At 35.3% G+C, this 19,768-nt stretch overlaps 1 protein-coding gene and 1 long non-coding RNA gene across 5 annotated transcripts in view; one reads left to right on the top strand and one right to left on the bottom strand.

Moving 5' to 3' along the window:
• LOC116423164 overlaps positions 1-12,227 on the top strand; it is a 28,242-nt gene extending 16,015 nt beyond the window's left edge. For both annotated transcript variants that reach the window (XR_004233647.1, XR_004233646.1), the window contains one exon: positions 11,865-12,227. This is a non-coding gene — a long non-coding RNA (uncharacterized LOC116423164). The remainder of the gene's footprint in view (positions 1-11,864) is intronic.
• The window catches only part of BACH2 (BTB domain and CNC homolog 2), a 416,861-nt gene that overhangs the window by 296,620 nt on the left and 100,473 nt on the right, over positions 1-19,768 (bottom strand). For all 3 annotated transcript variants that reach the window (XM_031964518.1, XM_023503111.2, XM_023503110.2), the window contains one exon: positions 14,126-14,238. The gene's annotated coding sequence lies outside the window, so the exon portion shown is untranslated. The remainder of the gene's footprint in view (positions 1-14,125; positions 14,239-19,768) is intronic.

The following is a 19,768-nucleotide window of genomic DNA, read 5'->3' as shown; positions in this document are numbered from 1 at the left end:
AGAGCTCAAATTAGATCAGAGCATCTCAATTCAAAACACATTTGAAATGTGGCAAGTGTCAAGCTTCCAGGTCATGACTTATCCAAGTGTCAGGCTGCTCACCAGAATCTCTATCACATGGTGAAAGTAGCCCCACAAGCAAGATACTTCATGATGCAGATGGGAAAGCTGGTACTAGCAGGTTCTACCTGCCAGGAAATAGATAATACTGGGACTCTCACAGTATTTTCTTCTTGTTGCCACACAGACATGCTGTGAGATTACAGGGGGAAAAGGATCTGAGGATAAAATAGGAAAAAAAACAGGACTCAGTTTTGTTATGACCAGATCAAGCTCTTCCCCTGTGGATTTCTTCCCTAAGGTTGCTACTTATTTACCTGACAAATTATGGGAATCTGAGAATAAAATTTTAGAACTTAAGGGTATCTACATATACTGCTTATATTCCTATTAAGCTTTAATGTATTTTTTGGTAATCATTTTGAATGGGAGTGAGAATGAAAGAAGTACAAAGAGTTTTTAACAGTTCTAAGTAAGAAGAAATCCTTGAGTTATGATAGCCCCAATGTTTGCTTCCCTTTGCAAATTTAAAAGGCATAAAAGAGCAGCCCAGGCTCTTCCTACCCTACTGTTAATCGAAATCAGAATTCATCCTGCTGCTCCCAACTTAATCTTACTGCACTTTTTTTTTTATTTTGAATATTAGGAACTCTGAGGCTACAGGCTTTATTCATAATAAAAATAATATGGATCTGCATATTTTTCCTCCTGCTGCTTTTCTTCTGCTACCACCTTCCTCTCATTCTCTTATTCCTTTCTTCTAGTTCCTTTGTTGCTGAATGTCAGGGTCAACAGTGCCACGGTATGACATGATTAGTGTTCCTGACATTACACCACTGTTCTGAAGAAACCTGTGAAGAGCACAGAGAGGAAAGGGAATGGGAAGAGGGGGAGGGGTAAGAGGAGACACTCAGGCATTTTAAGAAGTCAAGCGAAATAGTCAGAGAGAGGGAGGGTGAGGAGGAGGACAAGAGGGGAAGACCAGTCTCCTGAGTTTCTGACATTCCTTCTCTGCAATAGGCCTCAGTGATATGCAAAAGTTAGGGACAGGAATTGAACTTGTGATTTAATGACTATATAGGGGGTTATTGGGGAGAAAAGTAGCTGGGTAGTACAGTGGGCAGAGTGATGACAGAACTCTTCCTGAGTTCTAATCTGACATCAGATACTTTTTAGCTGTATGACTCTAGTCACTTAACTCTGTTTTCCTCAGTTTCCTCAAATGTAAAATGAGCTGGAGAAGGGAATGGCCAAACACTTGTTTATTTGCCAAGAAAGCCCCAAATGGGGTCATAAAGATTTGGAAATGACTAAAATGAGTGAAAAACCAAATTGAGGAGAACTCACTCTACTACAATGCAGGTTAGGACCCACTCTTCAATAGATAGTTTTGGAGAGAGAGCTACCTAGAGCCCTTGAGAAGTTGTGAGTTAGCCAGTGTCATGGAGATAGTACCTATCAGAAGTATTGACCCTATAGTGCAGAGGGTATAATGGGGAAGGGAGAAGCCTGGTATTCCTATTTTACTCTGAGGCTAGCTCTCTGTCCATTTTGTCTTTTATATTTAATCAGACGGTACACTTCTTCCCTTCCTTACCATTGTCTGTGAGCTATGGTTCTTTTCTCTCTGACCAAAGCTCCCAACATTAGTAATTGATAACTCTTGAACCCATGATTCAGCAGGTTTGAATGTTCAGGAGGACCACAATCAGTATACTTTTGGAACGTAGCAGCAGTCCATTACAAGTATTGATTTGCAGTACTTTGTCAGCTCTAATGATGTTATCTCATTAAAAGAGATTTATAAATGCCCTACTGTTCTACCAAAAGCATCTGCTTCTGACTCTTTTCTCTTGCTCAACAGCAGGGCTCTCAGCAGCAGCACATTAAAATCAAATTGAAATCCAATGCAAGACTTGCTTAGAGTTGCTTACTAAGATTTCTTTTTAATTGGTTTATTCTGCTCCCCACCCCCTCCTCTGCCAGCAACTGTGTGACCACCTCTAGGCAAGAAAGGAGGAAAATGCAAATGGACAATCATAGATAAGGATACAGTCGAAGAACATGTCAATGAAAAATCTTATTTTTACACTTGAAAACTTAGAGAAAAACTAATCAACATCAGCTGGAGTAGTAAACTTTTTTTTTTTTTTAATGTACCAGCTTCTATTAATGAAAGAGGGAAACATGATTCTGATTGATTTGGAAGAGGTGAAAAACTAAAAAAGGTGGCAATCATTCTTCATCCTGCTCACACCCAGGAACATAATGCCATAGGCAGTGGAATGGTTTTGTTTCAATAGATTTCTTATTAAATAAAAAAGGTAGCAATTTTCCATAATGAATGTTTTATACATTATTCCTTTGTGTATAAGGCCTTGAAAGTACACATTATTAAAGTCTATTAAAGTCTGTATTTAGTAGCATTACTAATGTGCCTTTTGGGAAATTATTACAATGAGGCAGCATCAGTCTTTCACAAAATTCCAATTGTTTAATATTCCTTTCCTGATCTCCAATCCTCAGGTCTATTTTTAGCTGTAATCAGACCTCTTCTAGGATGGCATAATCCTATCCTACGGCTGTCACAACAAACTATTTGTAGTGGTGGAATGGAAAAAGTAAAGAGGGAAGCAGATATTGTTCATTTTACTGAACAAATTTTTTCATAACTCATCTCACCGATTTCCACTATTCTAATTAACAGGCATTCTGTGATCATTATGACATGATATGACACTTTACCTCACTGGCTAGACTTCAATAGTGCAATTAGCTGCTTATATTTGTACCTAATTGAGACTAGCCTTTCAAGATATTGCCACCTTCCTTAAATGTGAGGAATAGTAAAGAGTTTGAAAATCTCTCTCTGTCTCTATCTCTGTCTCTTTCTTCTCTGTCTCTCTGTCTCTGTCTTTGTCTTTCCTCTCTTTCTATCTCTCTCTCCCTCTTTCCCTCCCTTTTCCTACATATATCCAACACACACATATTTTAAAACAATAGAAGAAATAGTTGCTGATCAAATCTAAATAGTTTTAATTCATACATAAGTCATGCTTTTCCTGTTCTGAAGAACACAATCTGAGGGCAGTAAGGTGGTACAGTGGGATAGAACAGTGGGCCTGGAGTCAGAATAGTCTTGAGTTCAAATTCAGCCTATGTGTCACCAGCTATGTAACTTTTGGCAATTCACTGAATCTTTGTTTTTCTCAATTTCCTCCACTGTAAAAAGGGGTATAGCTATTATTATTTGCGAATTCTTTTCAACTAACCAAAATAAACTTCTATGCTTCTCTATCAATTTATCTTTAAGAAATCTGAAAATTATTTTTGTTTGGTTTCTTTTATTTTCCTTGAAAAAGTTACTAATAAGAGGAATATAATCAAAGCAACTTTGAGCTTCCTGCTCACATGCAGCAAATTGACAAAAATCACAGAAAATGGAATTAGTTAATTTTGGAGGAGTTGGGAAAAGACAAGCATGTTGATATTATATCATTGGAGTGGTGAAATGGCCCAGCTTTTCTGTAAAGCAACTGGGAATTATGTTAAGACTAACTAACTAAACTAAATGTTCATAGTCTTTAACACAGAGATCATAATGTTAAGCATTTGTACCCAAGCAAGTCAAATTTTAAAAAGAAAAATCCCATATACATCAAAAATATTTATAATAATCCCTTTTGGAAATGATTGAGTAGAAAGAAAGATATCTATAAATTGGAGAATAGCTAAAGAAATTGCTCTCTATGAATGTAATGTTGTTTTACTGAACTATAAATAATATGAACATGAAAAGAAGAGAAACGTATGACTTTTATGAACTAATGATGCCAATCAAAAAAAGCAGAACTTGGAAAACATTCTTATCTGGAAAATGAGTTAGATTCAATAAACTCTACATCTACAATGCTATGAATATATACAATAACTACAACCATTTAAGTGGATAGAATAATAAGAACTGAAACTGAATGATAGCTAATTTTAATTAACAAGTTGGACACCAAAGAAAAGATATGAGAATGCACTTTTCTTTTTATGGAAAGTTGGAGATATAGGTATGAAACACTGCATACAATGTTGTATTTGGTCTTATGTGTCAATTTTGCTAAACTTTATTTTTCTTTTTTAAAAAATTTCTTCATTATAAATACTAGTTCTCTGATAGGAAAATGGGGAGTGGGGTATATTGGTAAATATAGGTGATAAAAATTACATAAAATTTAAATAACTAGCCAATGACATCTATGTATGACAAGATAAAATTCTCTGGAAAAATGTCCCCTTTTTTCCCCTCACTTTGCCCAAGACATTTAATTTTCTTAGCATAGGGAATTCTGGGTGAGGAATTCTTCTATTAATTCGAATAAATAACTATTCCACAATTTAGAGTCTGAAGATTTTTCTGGGGACATGAAGAGCATGTGTTTTATCTAGCATGTGTTAAGAGGCAGGCTTCAAACCCAGGTTTTCCTGATTTGGAGATTGGCTTTCTATTTATGACACTATGCATAGTAAGCAATATGAGGTTTTTTTTTTTCTGTCTGAAATTAGAATGAGGCTGGAAATCATAGTGGCAAAAGTCACTTGCGACTTATCATGAGATACATCATTCTATTTAAAAAGAAAAAAAAAACCCAACAACTCCCTTAAGTACTTAGTTACTCAAATTAATAAGCTAAGTGGGAATGAAACGTGTCAATCACATATTCCGAAATGCCTGCATTTCCAACTGTTTGGACTGAGAAGTTAGAGAGGACAGACAGGCAGGGAGCATCTTTAATTTTCAACTAAAAATAAACAAGTAACAAATTAATGAGCTAAGATAGGAAGTCTTTCTTATTTCATATCGACAAATGTTTACATAGATTGAAAGCACACTGGACTTGGAGTTAGAGGGCGTGCGTTTAAATCTTAGCTCTGTTATTTTACCACTGTGGTCTGGCAACCTCTCTGAGTTTTCTAACATGAAAAACAAGTTGAGGTGGGCAGGAAGAGGGAGGAGGAGCGGGACACTGGTCAGTGTGATTTTGAGTACTCTTCTAGCTGTAGATTTTATGATTCTATGATAAATCAAGTCAGAATGGAATCTAATGATATTTATTAGAAGTTGTCTATCCTGAAAATAAAGGGACACTTAAAAAAAAGTCAAGACCACAGACAATTCAAATAAGGAACAGAAAAGATGGGAAATGGTGATAATGACAGTTTTTACTGTGCCTTAGCAACCACCTGAAGCAAAGAAAAAAAATTCATACTATACAAAAGGGCATAAAATATTCAAAGGATCTTTCTAATTATAGATTCACAGATTCAGAGCCAGAAGGAAATTTGGAGTCAATCTAGTCCAACCCCCTCATTTACAAATGAGTAAGATGAGGTTTGCCCAATGTCATACAGAATGTATTAAGCTGACCTTAGAGTAGAACCCAGATCCTTTGGCCTCAAAACTTTTTTCCCCTTTTCCATGCTGCCTTTCATAATATAGATTTGTTGCATTTATTAATTTATTTTAAAAATTTTAAGATTATTATACAGTACACTCAAAAGTTCCACACCCTTTTGGAGTGTAAAAACACACAAAACAAAACAAAACCACAGGAGATAAAAAGACCCTTGTTCTATTCTTATCTAAAGCCCTCAAAACAGGAAAGAAGAAAAACAGTGGTAAGAGGTTAATTTCAGGTGAGTAACAGAAACTTTGACTCATACAAAGCACTCAAAATTATATGATTATGCTTTCTCTTCAAAGGGGTCCTTGCTTATGGTCACTGTAATAATCTTAGAGTGAAAGAGCTGCTGAAAGACCAATTTGGAAAGCCCTTTCCACTCCATGTATCTATCTATCATGTCCATCCTGTGGTCAGCAGCTGTCACACTATTCCACGAGCCGATCTGTTGGTTATAGCTGTGTATCTTAAACACTCACAAAGTTAATTTAAGACTCTCTTTGAGACAAACCCTTCCACACACCTCCTTTATAGTGTTAAAACAAAACAAAAACAATTCCAGGTCCTTATGGTGTTTTTTTCTGTGCCTGATTTTTAACTTACAATGTGTCTCCTCCCTAAAGGCAATCTCCATCGATTTACTGAGAAGTCTTGCAGGTCAGTCCATGTGACAGTCACAGCCACAAGACAAGGTTCTTGTTAGTGTCCAGGTGAATGACCTAAAGACTAACCTCATGTAAGAGCCTTATTTTCTATTTAGTAATAGGCTGGAGAAACCTGCCTTTTGAAATGCAGAGAACAAGGTCTGTTGGCAATACCTCTTGCTGTGAAATGTCGAGGGCTAAGGTGGCACCCACCAAAACGTGTGGCTCTTGACTGAGCTGAAAAGGAAAGTAGTACCTTTGGACTAAAATGGAAGGTTTCTCCTTTTCATTATATTTAAAAAATTTTTTTATCTCATCTTTAATATGGTTTCCTTATGGCAGAGCTAAATGTATAAAAAATATTCTTCCTAACTCTTCTCAGCAAGTCTATAAATACTGTGTATATATAGTATGTATGTATATGTATGTATATGTACATATATATACATATATGTAAATTTCCATTACATCTCTTAAAATCACCTCCTCTTCAAAAGAAGCCTTACCTTTCAATACTAAGGCATCCACACAGTAGATACATGGCTAATTCTGATTTTGTTTCTTATTTGATTTTTTAAAAATTTGTGTTCATAAACCTGTCTGGGAGGGGGAGTAGTCCTCCATTTTTCCCCCGTAAAACTTTCCTGAGACTCATAACTTGAAGCACATGACACATCTTGAATTTTGACTCCTCATTCTCCATATGTCATATGCTCAACATAACTCAATTTACATGAAACTTAGGTGCTACATCTGCCTTGTGGCAATAATAATCTTTCAAAAGTCACAAGTTCTTTTTTGCCTAAAGAACTACCCAAATTGAAAAAAAGGAATGAGGGCAGTTATTCCTTAAAGAAGAAAAAAAGAAAAGAATGAATTGATGGTGGGCACATCATAATGGCTAAGGGCAATTGGCATTTAGGGTGTGGATCTCTTCTGCTGACCTTGTTAATAGTGGGACTGCCAAATGCAAGACAGACATATTATGGTCTATTTATATCATCTGAGCCTGTTAGCAAGAGAGTGAAAGGAAGAGATAATTCTTTTATGTTACTGAATGAGAGGATAAAACGTTAATTTTGATTCATTTTTGAGAGATCTGTAAAATCAAAGGACAGCAATATTTCTCAAAATGTTAGGAAGTTTAAACATTTCCCAATTGCTCATAAAATATACATTATTAATATGTATCTTACTATAGATAATAAATGATTCAAGTCAACATTTCTATTCCCATCCTCTATCCTAATCTCACACCTGCACTTCCATATACTGGTACCCATCACAAATATCTTGAACTTTAAGTATGTCCCAGACTAAATATCACCATTTCCCTCAAAATGCCTTCTTCCATATTTTGGTAAACTCCTTTTTCCTTTTTCCCATATTCATAAACTTAGAGTCATCTTTGATTTTTCTTATTTTCTTGCCTCACACCCAATTAGTCTCAAGTTAGGCATCTTTTCTACCTGAACCCCTCTTTCCCATTTCCATTGCTATTAGCCTCATTAAGAACATCATTACCTTTTTCCTGGTCTACCACAAAGCCCTTCTTATATTTTTCACATCTAGTCTTTATCCTGTCCAATCTTCTGTTACTTTTACCTTATTTTTTCCGGTGCACAAACCTACCATAGAGCCTCAAAGTTGGAAGGAACCTCAGAGATCATTTAGTTCAATCCCTACCCAACACACAAATTCTACTAACAACAGCCCCTAAAAAGGTAATAATGATGACCACAGTTTAGGAAATATTAGTTATGCTATTCCCTCCACCTAGAATGTTCTTTCCTCCTGTTTCTGTCTGTTGAAATTCTACCCACACTTCAAGACCCAGATGCCACCTCCTCCATTAAGCCTTCCTTAATTCCCCCTTTCCTTACTCCCATCTATATATGAGTAATCATTCCAATCTATGATTTCCCATAATACTTGGTCTATACTTCTTTTATTTTATTTCATACAATTATTAATATACATGCATTCTCATCCCTCTTAAGTTATAAAGTTTGTAGGGCAATGATTTATACACAGTGCTTGATGGGCAAATTAAATGACTACTAGAAGTATAAATGTAAATCACATTATGAATTGCTTTGGCATTTTAGTATTGTTGATAAAACTAATGCACAAGAAAGTCACAGCTGTTTATTTTTCTTCATACAAAGTGACACATTTTTGCAGCAGGACCAAAAAATGTGGAGTTCTACAACAGATGATCATTAAAATTTACTGGGAAAGTTTTGTTTATGAATGATGAACAATTTTCATTCTATAACTTGCAACCTGTCCATTCCCTTTGGAACCAATTACAATGGAGGAATAAATGAAGAGTTGATTTTGAGGTTTTCTCCCTCAGTGAAACAAAGGGTGTAGTGGGAAAGACTCACATAGGAAAAATCTAGCTTTTTAGTTGTATTTTAAATGGTGCAGGGCAGCTCTGCCAACCTGAATGTACATACCAAAAGAAAATGTTTTACACACTTTTCCTGGTTTCCAGGACACTGTTTAAGGGATATAAATGCTTTAACAACCCACATTCATATTCATTTGAATCATTATCACTTTTATAGTGTGTAAGTTCTTTGAGGAGAAGTGCTACTTCCTTTCTGTCTTTTTATCCTTGGATACTTATCCAAAGTAGAGAATTAATAAATGCTGGTTGATTTAGTTTATAAAAAGCATTTTTTTGAATAGCTGAAAGAGAAATCAAGCTGACTACTTGATTTTACCCCTAAGTAAGGAAAGAGAAAAATATGAAAGAAGAGAATTGTTAGTAATTGGTTATCTGAAGATATTACTGCTACTAATAGTTCTTTATAAGATGCTTTCTACATGACAATCCTATGACAAGAGATTGTGTATATATCTTAACATATCCATTTTACAGATGAGAAAATGAAGGTCAGAGAAATGAGCTGTCTAGCAAATAAGTGTTGGAGCTAGGACTCAAATGTAATCATTCTCATTCTAATTTCAGTACTCTATTATTATGCCACATTTTTCACCTGAAAAGGTGAAACTATTATGAACTTAGCATTAAAAATATGGGTCTAAAAACTGATTCTTATTCTAGATTCTGAGCAAGGCAATGATCCATCTACCTGTAAGTCATAATAAGTGATTCTATCTTACTTCATTTGATGCAATAGTCTTTAGCTAAAGGAAAAAATGTGACCCAACTTCATTTGATTGTAATAGGAAAAAACTCAAAATCAGCTTTCAAGAACATTCGCTTTTGCTTGGGTGGGGGGGGAAATGGTTCTGGATTTAATTGGCTAGAAAAAAACTGTCCTCAAATTTAAGGCAGCATGTGCCATGTTACACAAGTTTAAATGAAAATTCAACTGTTCAGGAATTACTTAATTAAGTGAAAAGTTTGAAAGCCAGGTAAAAGTAATTTTCTGAAGATATACTTTCTAAAAATATAGAATTAATGTGCTAGAATTGTTTTTTTGATATTATAAACAGATTAAGCAAAAATATCTCATCTCTTTGAGCTCACACTATATTCACAGGAAATTTTTTTTTGCAAAGGCCTACAATTTAGCTATAACATTTGCTTAAAAACAAAGTGCCATAAACTTTTCTTTTCTATGTCACAAGACATATTATGTATGTGATAAGCCAGACCTGGAAATATATTCATTTTCCATGTATAACGAGGACACTGTATATTCAGAACTGACAATATTGAAAGTGATGTGTCACAAGCACATGACACAAAATTGTAGTATATTTTCAGTAGCCATTGTCCCCAAATAATAGGTTATCTATACATACATATGAGAAAACATTTTGTTATTTAGGCTAATGTCCAAACATCTTAAGAGTATGAGAAATATGATTATAGCACCTTAAGACTTACAGAGAACTTTTATGACAACCATATGGATAAGTTAGAATATTAGGGTTTTCTCATTTTACAGATTCTGTAAGGTCATCTTGCCTTTGTTGCTTCTACCAAAACCAGCTGGCTACCTATGTAGCTGGATACAGTCAGCCAGCCAAATACAGCACTCAGAAAAGCAGTTGGGGTTTCTCAATTCAGCTATAATGAATTCTGCCTCACTGCAAAAGATAACTTTTAAATTCTTAGAAAACTACAGGGCCAGATTTAATTGGAACAACTTTTTTCATTAAAAATCTCTATAGTAAAAGTTTACAAGACACAATAGTCAGTGACTATAGTAATATAGTAAACACTAATTATAGTGTCTGATAAACCCAAAGACCTCACCTTCTGGAATAAGAACTCACTTTGACAAAAATTGAAAATTAGTATGGCAGAAACTAGGTAATGACCCACACCTAACACTTTGTACCAAGAAAAGGTCAAAATGGGTTCATGTTTTAGCCATAAAGAGTGATGCTATAAGCAAATTAGAAGAAGAATAGTCTGCCTCTCAGATCTGTGAAGAAGAAAGGAATTTGTGGTCAAAGAAGAACTAAACTACATTATGGATTGCAAAATGGATAATTTTGATTTTATTAAGTTAAAAAGGTTTTATATTAAAAAATCAATGTAGACAAGATTAAAACAGAAGCAGAAAACTGGGAAAAATTTTATATCCAAGGGTTCGGATAGAGGCCTCATTTCTAAAATATATTGCGAATTGACTCAAATTTATAAGAATACAAGCCATTTTCTAATTGATAAATGGTCAAAGGATGAAAAGACAATTTTCAGATGAAGAAATTGAAACCATTTCCAATCATATGAATAAATGCTCTGAATCATTATTGATCAGAGAAATGTAAATTAAGACAACTCTTACCTTTCACTACATATCTCTCAGATTGATTAAGATGATGGAAAAAATAATGATAAATGTTGGAGGGAATGTGGGAAAACTGGAACATTCATATATTGTTGGTGGAGCTGTGAAGTAATCCAACCATATGCCCAAAGGGCTATCAAACTGTGCATACCCTTTGATCCATCAGTGTTACTACTGGGCTTATATCCCAAAGAGATATTAAAGAAGGGAAAATGGCCCACATGTGCAAAAATATTTATGGCAGCCCTTTTTGTAGTGGCAAGGAACTGAAAACTGGATGCCCATCAATTGGAGAATGGCTGAAAAAGTTATGGTATGTGAATGTTATGGAATATTATTGTTCTATTAAAAAAAATGATCAGCAGGATGATGTTAGTGAGGTCTGGAGAGACTTGCATAAACTGATGCTAAGTGAAGTGAATAAAACCAGGAGAACATTATACATAGCAATTACAAGATTATGTGATGATCAATTCTGATGAACATGGGTCTTTTCAACAGTGAGGTGATTCAGGCCAGTTCCAAAAGACTTGTAAGGTCTGTGCCCACAGAGAGGACTGTGGAGACTGAGTGTAGATCACAACATAGCATTTTCACTTTTTTTGGTTTTGTTTGCTTGCATTTTGTTTTCTTTCTCATTTATTCCCTTTTTGATCTGATTTTTCTTATGCAGCATGATAATTGTGGAAATAGGTATAGAAGAATTTCACATGCTTAACATATATTGGATTACTTGCTATCTAGGGGAGGGAGAAAAAAATTGGAATACAAGGTTTTACAAGGGTGAATATTGAAGACTATACATATGTTTTGAAAATAAAAAGCTTTATAAAAATATCTCTATAGTAGTCTGCAAAGTCTTTTTTTTCCTATAGCATTTTAGCTAAGCCTCTTTCTCTTTTATGGCACTTTCTCCTCTCTTCTAGATTTTGCTAGGACTGTCCCTTCTAGAATCTCACAAGCAACCTCACTGATGGGAGCCTCTCTGACTTTGACATGGGGAAAACCAAATGCACATTCAAGTATCCCACAGAGAACTGGAGTGGTAACTGAGAACATGTCTTTGTGCTTGGACGGTGGGGATCTTTTGACCACTGCACCCAAGTTGTGGTCTCTTCAAAGATGTAATCCTGCCCTACTAGAGCTCTAGTTGTCTCCTGGATAACTGTAATACTTCATGATTTCTTGTCCCCCTTCCTTTATCCTTTTCCTCATGACTTTTTGAATGTCTGAAATCAAGTACCTTCCTTTGTATGAGGTAAAATAAGCCTATAATAAAAGCTTATTGCTTTCAGCATCACTGGCAGGTTTGCTTCTTTAGAATGGAAGTCTCTAATTATTGATAAATCAGTTGTAACAGAGTGGAAGATTGTTCAGGTTGTAACAGAGACAATGGGTTGGTATGGGTAGAGGAACAGTCATTCTGGTTATATAATACACATTTATGATAAATCTACTTATGTTCCCAACTTTTAATTAATTTTTCATTTTTATTATTTTCATTTTATTTTATATAATTAATTTATATATAAAAATTTATAAAAATTATATGAATTACTTTAACAATCTTTTAAATTTATTTTAAAATTATATATATAATATATATATTTTTAAATAATATTTAAATATTTAATATTTAAATAATATAAACAAATATTTAAATAAGAATTAAACAAATTAATTAAATAAAGGGCTACTGCTTGCATAATTAAATAATAGAACTACTTTATATTGTGACTAACATACTTCTTCTTATGGATTCTTACTCTAAAATGTTGTCTTTATTGCTGTTTTATTTGTTGGTGTCTGCGTGTGTGTACGCGCACATCAGGTAAAGCTATCTCAAAGATTTTTTCTGAGTTTGTGACCTAAGGCATCTTCAAAACAGTTTGAAAAACCTCCTCCCAGTTTCTGCTCCCTGCCAACAAAAGCCATAAAAGATTCCTGCCTACAAAAGTAAGATATCACATTTTTGCAGAAAAAAAAGACACCCACTCTGCCACTCAGCTTCCTGGGATACAGAAATACACCCACCTAGACTCCTTGATAACATTTCTGAGGAATCTGGTTTCCGGCTGTTTGTCAACAGAAAATCTCTGACATCAGAGTCGGAGTCTATTCAGAGGAAGCTGACACACTGAACTGAGTTGTTTAGGATCCTTCCAAGTGCTCCCTTTGCTTTTCAGTACACAAATCTCTTAAGCAATAAAGGACAAGATTTGCTCCTGCCAAGACCCTCTGGGGAACTGTCTGCCAAACTTCTGGTATTTCGACAAGCAGTTTAGAAGAGTCTGCTCAGAGTTAAAAGTCTTAAAGCTAGAGAAAGAATTCAGCACCAAAGTTCCTTCAAGAATGGGACAAGAATTTGCTCTATCTAGTTGGGAGAGGGCTCACTTAGTACAGGGGGAAAAAGCCCTCCTAAGAAACTTTAATCAAGAGAAAGGCCATGTAATCACTGATCATACATATAGTACTACAGTTTCAGTGTTGCTCTCACCTTTTCAAAATCATTCAAGCAAAAAACATATGGCTTTACTTGCACTCCAAAAGACTGAACAAATAAGAAAATTTGAGAAATCACAAGGGCCACCTGAAAATGACCCTTTTCATGGTTAACAAGAAATTTCAGAGGTAGTGTCCTAGTTAAATTAGAAATGTAATCTCAAAACCTACTAGAAAGCTGAAGGAAATAGGAGCTCAATAAATTGTTGATTTATTGAATTATTGAAATTAGACTTGCTGAAGCTAAAAAGCTAAATCCTTGGGAGTTTCAGGGTCTCACTGCTCTCAGGGGTCATAGAGGCTTCAGGGGTGAGCCATGGTGAAATGACTTAACTGTCCATCACCAATAGAGAGCCATTGTATTTAGAGATGTGAAGCACTCTAACCAAGACCTTTGGAAATGCGGTTATTCTCTTACTATCAATTGCCTGCTGTTACTCTTCATAGACACCAGCTTTCCCAAATATATAGTATCTGTCCATGGTTCCTGCCAACTTATTCATTTAGATAGGCCACAGGACTCCTGACCCAGCAAATACATATCAAAGAACATTCTTCTCACCCAGTGATTTCTAATAGGAAAAACAAGTTTCACATCCTGGGGAAAAAAATTTCTTTCTTAGGAAGATCAAGGTAGCATAAGGAAATGAAGTTACGAGTACCAAGTGGAAAAGGCACCTCTTACCTTGTACATGTTGCATGGACTGGATCAAGGGGTCGGACATGTCACAGAGTGTGGCAGCTCTTAACCATTCTTTTCCTCTCCAGAATCCTCACTTTCTGAATCAGAGACCTCCACTGTGAGCCAAAAAGAAAAACAAAAAACAACTTACAATAACACAACATTGAGTGAGGACTTCATGATTAATAATAATTCTCATTACTAATATTTACATAAAGCTTTATGGTTTACAAAGGGCTTCACAAATATTGGCTCATTTATGCAGCACAAAAACCTAATGAAGTAGGTACCAATGAGGTTCTAAAACTGGAAGAGGCTTCTTACAGTGGGTAGGACTGGATTTAAAATTTGAGGGAAGTCTAGGATGGCAAAAGGCAGCAATGAGGAAGGATAGTGTTCCAAGCTTAAAGGTCTTGTACAGCAAGGAAGTCACTATGTCTGTATCACAGAGATGGGGGGGTGGTAAATGTAAGAAGAAGAGTGGAAAGGTTAAGTTTAGAGTTTTGAAAGACAGAGGATTTTATATCTGATCTTGGAGGTAATAGGGAGCAACGAGTTTATTAGGTGAGGGGTGGTAGGGTAACATGGTCAAATCTATTATGGTTTAAGATCACTTTGGTCACTGAGAGAAGAATGATCAGGAGGGAGCCACTGCAATATATGGAAGTAGGTGTGGAGGGTGAATGAGAAGCTGAGGATGACTTAGGTCAAGCCTGGGGGACTAAGAAGATGGTGGTATCTTTGACAGGAATAGCAAAGTTAGGAAGAAGGGAGGGTTTACGGGGAAACAGATTAAGAGTTCTGTTCGGGACATCCAGTTTGAGATGCTTAAAAGGCAGATGGGGATATGAGACTGGAGGTCTATAGAGAGATTAGGGCTAGAAAAGAAGATCTAAGAATTATCTCTATAATGATGATAACTCAAACCATAGGAACTGATGAGGTCACCAAGTGAAAGGGCAGTGTATTTACAGAAAAGATCCACTCTACTGATTTATTTATTTTTTTAATTGAATCTGGCTTGATAATCTTAGTACCAAATGTTTCTGATATTGTACTCTGTCTCTTTCCCTTTTTTGATTCCTCCCATGTTTCCCTGTTTTGGGCCTTCTCCTGGGTTCTTCCCTCTCCTTTCTCTAAAAGTTTTCTCTTGGTGATACTATTAGCTCCTATATCAAGGTATGCAGATGGTTCCCCAATATATAACCAGCCCTCATGTCTTTCCTGAATATCCTAAGATCTGAGTGCTTCAAAGTCAGTACAAAGAAAAAAACAAAACCATAAGACTACAGAGCTTATTATTTTTCCTCTTAAACCAAACTTTCCCCTAACTTTTCTATCTCTATCAAAGACATCACTATACTTTCAGTCACTCAGTATGGCAACCTAAATGGTAATCTTCAATTCATTACTGTCACTCACCATCACCCACTCCCATAGTTGCCAGATCTGTAGATAGATCTCCTCCTCATCACTACCTTCTTTACATCCTAGTTCTTGCCCTCATCTTTTTGTCTGGACTACGACAAAAGTTTCCTAATTAGTCTGCTTGAATATTTTCACTATCTATTCCCATTTGTATTGATATTCCTAAATTCTGGGTTTGACTCCATCAGTCTCTGCTCAAAAATAACCTTCAGTAGTTGCCCATTCTTTTAGGGTGAATTATGTGATCTTGGGGAAATTATTTAACTTTTCTGAGTCTCAATTCCCTAATCTGTAAAAAATGAGAGGGTTGGGGCAGATATTTAACTAAGATCTCCTTGTGCTCTGGAATTATCTGATTATCTATGATTATTATTCTTCCTTACCAAAACTCCCTAATTCGGGTTCAAAACTGCCTTGTGGAAATTAGTTTTAAAGTAAGGATTTTAGGGTTCTAGCTTTGTCTTCTTTAAAACAAAATGAAACCTAAATTTTAATTGAGACAAGGAACTCTTAGTATGGAAACTTCCTTCATCAATGCATATCAGCAACTCACCTGCAATTTATAGTCTCCAGGAGTTTCTGGGACACCAAAGCTTAAGTTACTTGCCCATGCCTGAATGACTGGGATCTGTTCAAATACAACACCTAGATCTTCCTGAATTGAAAGCCTGACATTCTATATCATGCTGTCTCTCTTTAAAAAAAGTTATCTCATTCTACTGATATCTTTTTTTCTTTTTTACAAAAAAATGCTAACATTTACACAATGCGTTAGCATTTATCAACCACTTTATACATTTATTATTTGATCCTCACAATACTGTTATAGACAGATAATGCAAGTGTCCTCCCTTCCCTTTTCCCCTCTCCCTTCTCTCTCTCTCTCCTTCCCCTCTCTCCCTCCCCACTTTGCTCCCCTCTCTCCTCTTTACAAAGGATTATGGGATCAAATTCATTCCCAAATCCTTCCTGATAAAATATTTAAATGAGGGTGGGGATGATATGTGTGTGTTAGTGTGTAAATGAGACAGAGAAGCAGTTCAGCAAAACTAAACAATGCATGAACCTTGTTTGACAGTATATACATTGCACTGCAATGTACTAAGGCAGCTATGTGGGTACAGGGGATAAAGCTCCAGGCCAGGTGTCAGGAAAAACTTGAGTTCAAAATCTGCCTTTGATACCTTAGTAAGTGGGGGACTCTGGGCATGTCACTTACCTTACCCTTTTTTGCCTCAGTCTCTTTAAGTGTAAAATGCACATAATAATAGCAGTTGCCTGCAAGGATTGTGAGATCAAATATGATGATAACTGTAAAGCATTTAGCACAGTACCTGACACACACTAAGTGCTATATAAATGTTGGCTATTATTATTATTTTATACAATATCCATACCCATAGTCCCAGACCTCTACAAGGAAGGAAGTGCATTTTCTCCATGTTGTAGTAGGCTGGGGGAAATAGGGAGGGGTGAGCTTTGTCATTTTCATTATAATTAAATAGTGTACAATTTCATTTGTGTTGGGGTTGTCCTTTTCATTTTTTGAGTCGCTGTCTTTATTAAAAGCTTTCTAGCTCTGTTTACTTTGCAAGGATGTCACCTTATTTCACATACATCATTCTTATACATCTTATAACAGTTTACCCTCTACTTAAATAGAACTAACATTTGTTTTGAAAAGGGGTGCAAAATGAGTTTGAAGGGAATATAAGTGTTCTTGTTCTGTATGGATAAAGTTTATTTGCAGTATAATAACATTAAGAAGGATTTAGTTGAATATAGTTTCCCATACATTAAAGTTAGGGAAAGCTGGGATGGATGATCTAATTGAATTTATTGTGTTTCTTAAATTTCACTTAACCTTGCTCAATAAATTCTACAGAAATGTTTAATATGCTATTTCCCATGTTACTATATTTCTCCTTTAAATAAAACATTAGCACCCCCCACTTTTTTTTTTTTTTTTTGAGAGACAGGACTTTTCCTAATAAGGGTCAATGCTACTTTCCTTCTTAAAGAACTCAGAAAACATTTTATCACTTGCATTAAACCTTTTTATATATCAGAGGCAGGAAGAAGGATCTGGATCGTCATTCATTATTCCAGTCACTTTTATTAACCAAATAAATACCCCAGATTCAGTTAAGATGATACCCTTCTGTCACATGATATAATTTGGACTCTGAAGCTCAAATCGGGATTATCTAGTGCAAAAATAAAGAACTGGTGAAGGATTTGGGGGGGGTGCAGGGAGCAAATAATAATATCTTATTGCATTTTTAAGGCTAACAAAGCTTTTATATGCTTTATCTCATTTGGTAGTTACTATAGTAAGAATTTGGTTTTAAACACAACTACCTGTGTGTCAAATCTGAATCATTTTTACATGGTAAAAATTCTGCTTAACAGACTGAACCTACAAACTCCACTCTTCATATTCTTGGAAGCTAAGATGATAATGAATTTCAAGGTTTTAAATTTAAAGGTGAACTTTCTATGAAATTTAAACTAACTCAGAATACATGATTACAAAGCTTATCTACCTATATCACATGAATGTCAGGATTTTATCAACATTTTTTCATGTAACAATAATAACTTCATTATTCAAAAAACATTCACTTGACAAACTTTTATTAAGGCTTTGGAGAATTGATACATGGTCCCTACCTTCATACAGGAGAATAAAAATAGGACAAGAACAAGAATGATACATTCACTGAGGAACTTTACCCATATCCAATGACTCCATTATTCCTCATTCTATACACTCCTATACATCTATAGCTTCTAGTAAAAGAAGGGATTTTAGTTAGGACTTAACAGAAATCAGGGAGGTCAGTAGGTAGTGCAGAAGAAGATTGTCCTGCCAGAGAAAATTCTAGGAGCTGACAGATGGAGTGTCTATTTCATGGAATGGCCAGAAGGTCAGTGTTACTGGATCAAAGAGTACCGGTCAGAAAGTAACTTTCTAGGAGACACAGGATTTCAGAACTAGAAAGGACCTTAGGCATCACTTAGTCCAGCACTTCTCATTTTAGAAATGGGGAAATTGAAAAATGGCAACTTGTCACAGATAACCCAGGAAAAATAAGTGTCAGAGGCAGGTGCTTTAACTCCACATCTGATGCTTCATCCAATACAGCACAGAAAACAGCATGTATTTGGTAAATGCACAAAATTGTGTTCCATTGACTAAAAGTGTCTTACTATAGCTAATCCTTACTATAGCTAATCCTTCTATATCATGACTTTTCTCATTGGGGTTTTGATATATCACAGGTCAGCATAAGAAATTAATGAGAATTTTGGGGGGAATTTTGTGGATGCCAAAAAGAACTGACAAAGGCTAGCAGATGACACAAAAAGTAAGAAACTTAAAAAAAAACCAAAATATATGTACTGTAAATTATCAACCTAGATTTTATAAGATACTGTAAACACATCATAAAAGAAAATAAAAAATAAGGCATCTCTGATATAAAGAAAGGATCAAAAAATTTTACACAGATATTCCAGATCATGGGGTGCCATGCCCCTAACCCCTGTGATGTGGAAGGTATAATGACCTTCTTTCTTTCTTAAGGGCTTCTTACTTATTGCTATGATTTCAGAATAAGCTGAAGAAGAAAATCTTTATAACAGACCCATTTTTCATGGATGTTGCTTAGTATGAAGTTGTTATTATACACAAAATACAAATAGGAAATCTACTGCTTACAAAATACAACAATCCACAAAATGAACTAATTATAAGTTAGAATCTAGAGCCTGTTTAAAAAAAAAAGCAGACCTTATTCTTTGAAGTAGTTTCAATCTCTTTCTAAACAGTACATGTCTGACTGTTTTATAGCCAAGTCCACATGTGGAGTCTCCTATAAGAATATGCAGCTTCAAAATGAGGTGGTCTTAAGTTGAAAGATTTTACATCCTCTTCGTACTGAATAAATGTAAAATACAAACGTGCATCAGGCTGTTCTAGGAACTGAGCCATAATATGTGTGATTTCCATTATTCAGATCCTGGTAGAGGTGGTATCAATTAGGCCTCTACCAGATTCCAGAAATATTAACTCACATTTAATTTACTTCTAGAGGCGAGTGGTAAAAGGAAAAGGTAGGAAAGCAGAAGGAGGTAAGGATTAGTGTAGGAAGAGGAAATAAGAGAAGGGAAGAAAATAAGAAGTCAAGGCTATGGGAAAAGCAGAGCAAAATG

The sequence above is a fragment of the Sarcophilus harrisii genome, chromosome 4 (assembly GCF_902635505.1).
Source record: "Sarcophilus harrisii chromosome 4, mSarHar1.11, whole genome shotgun sequence".
In the NCBI taxonomy this organism is placed as follows: Eukaryota; Metazoa; Chordata; class Mammalia; order Dasyuromorphia; family Dasyuridae; genus Sarcophilus; species Sarcophilus harrisii.
The sequence above is the reverse complement of the archived record's forward strand: the minus strand, read 5'-3'. Positions and strand labels throughout refer to the sequence as shown.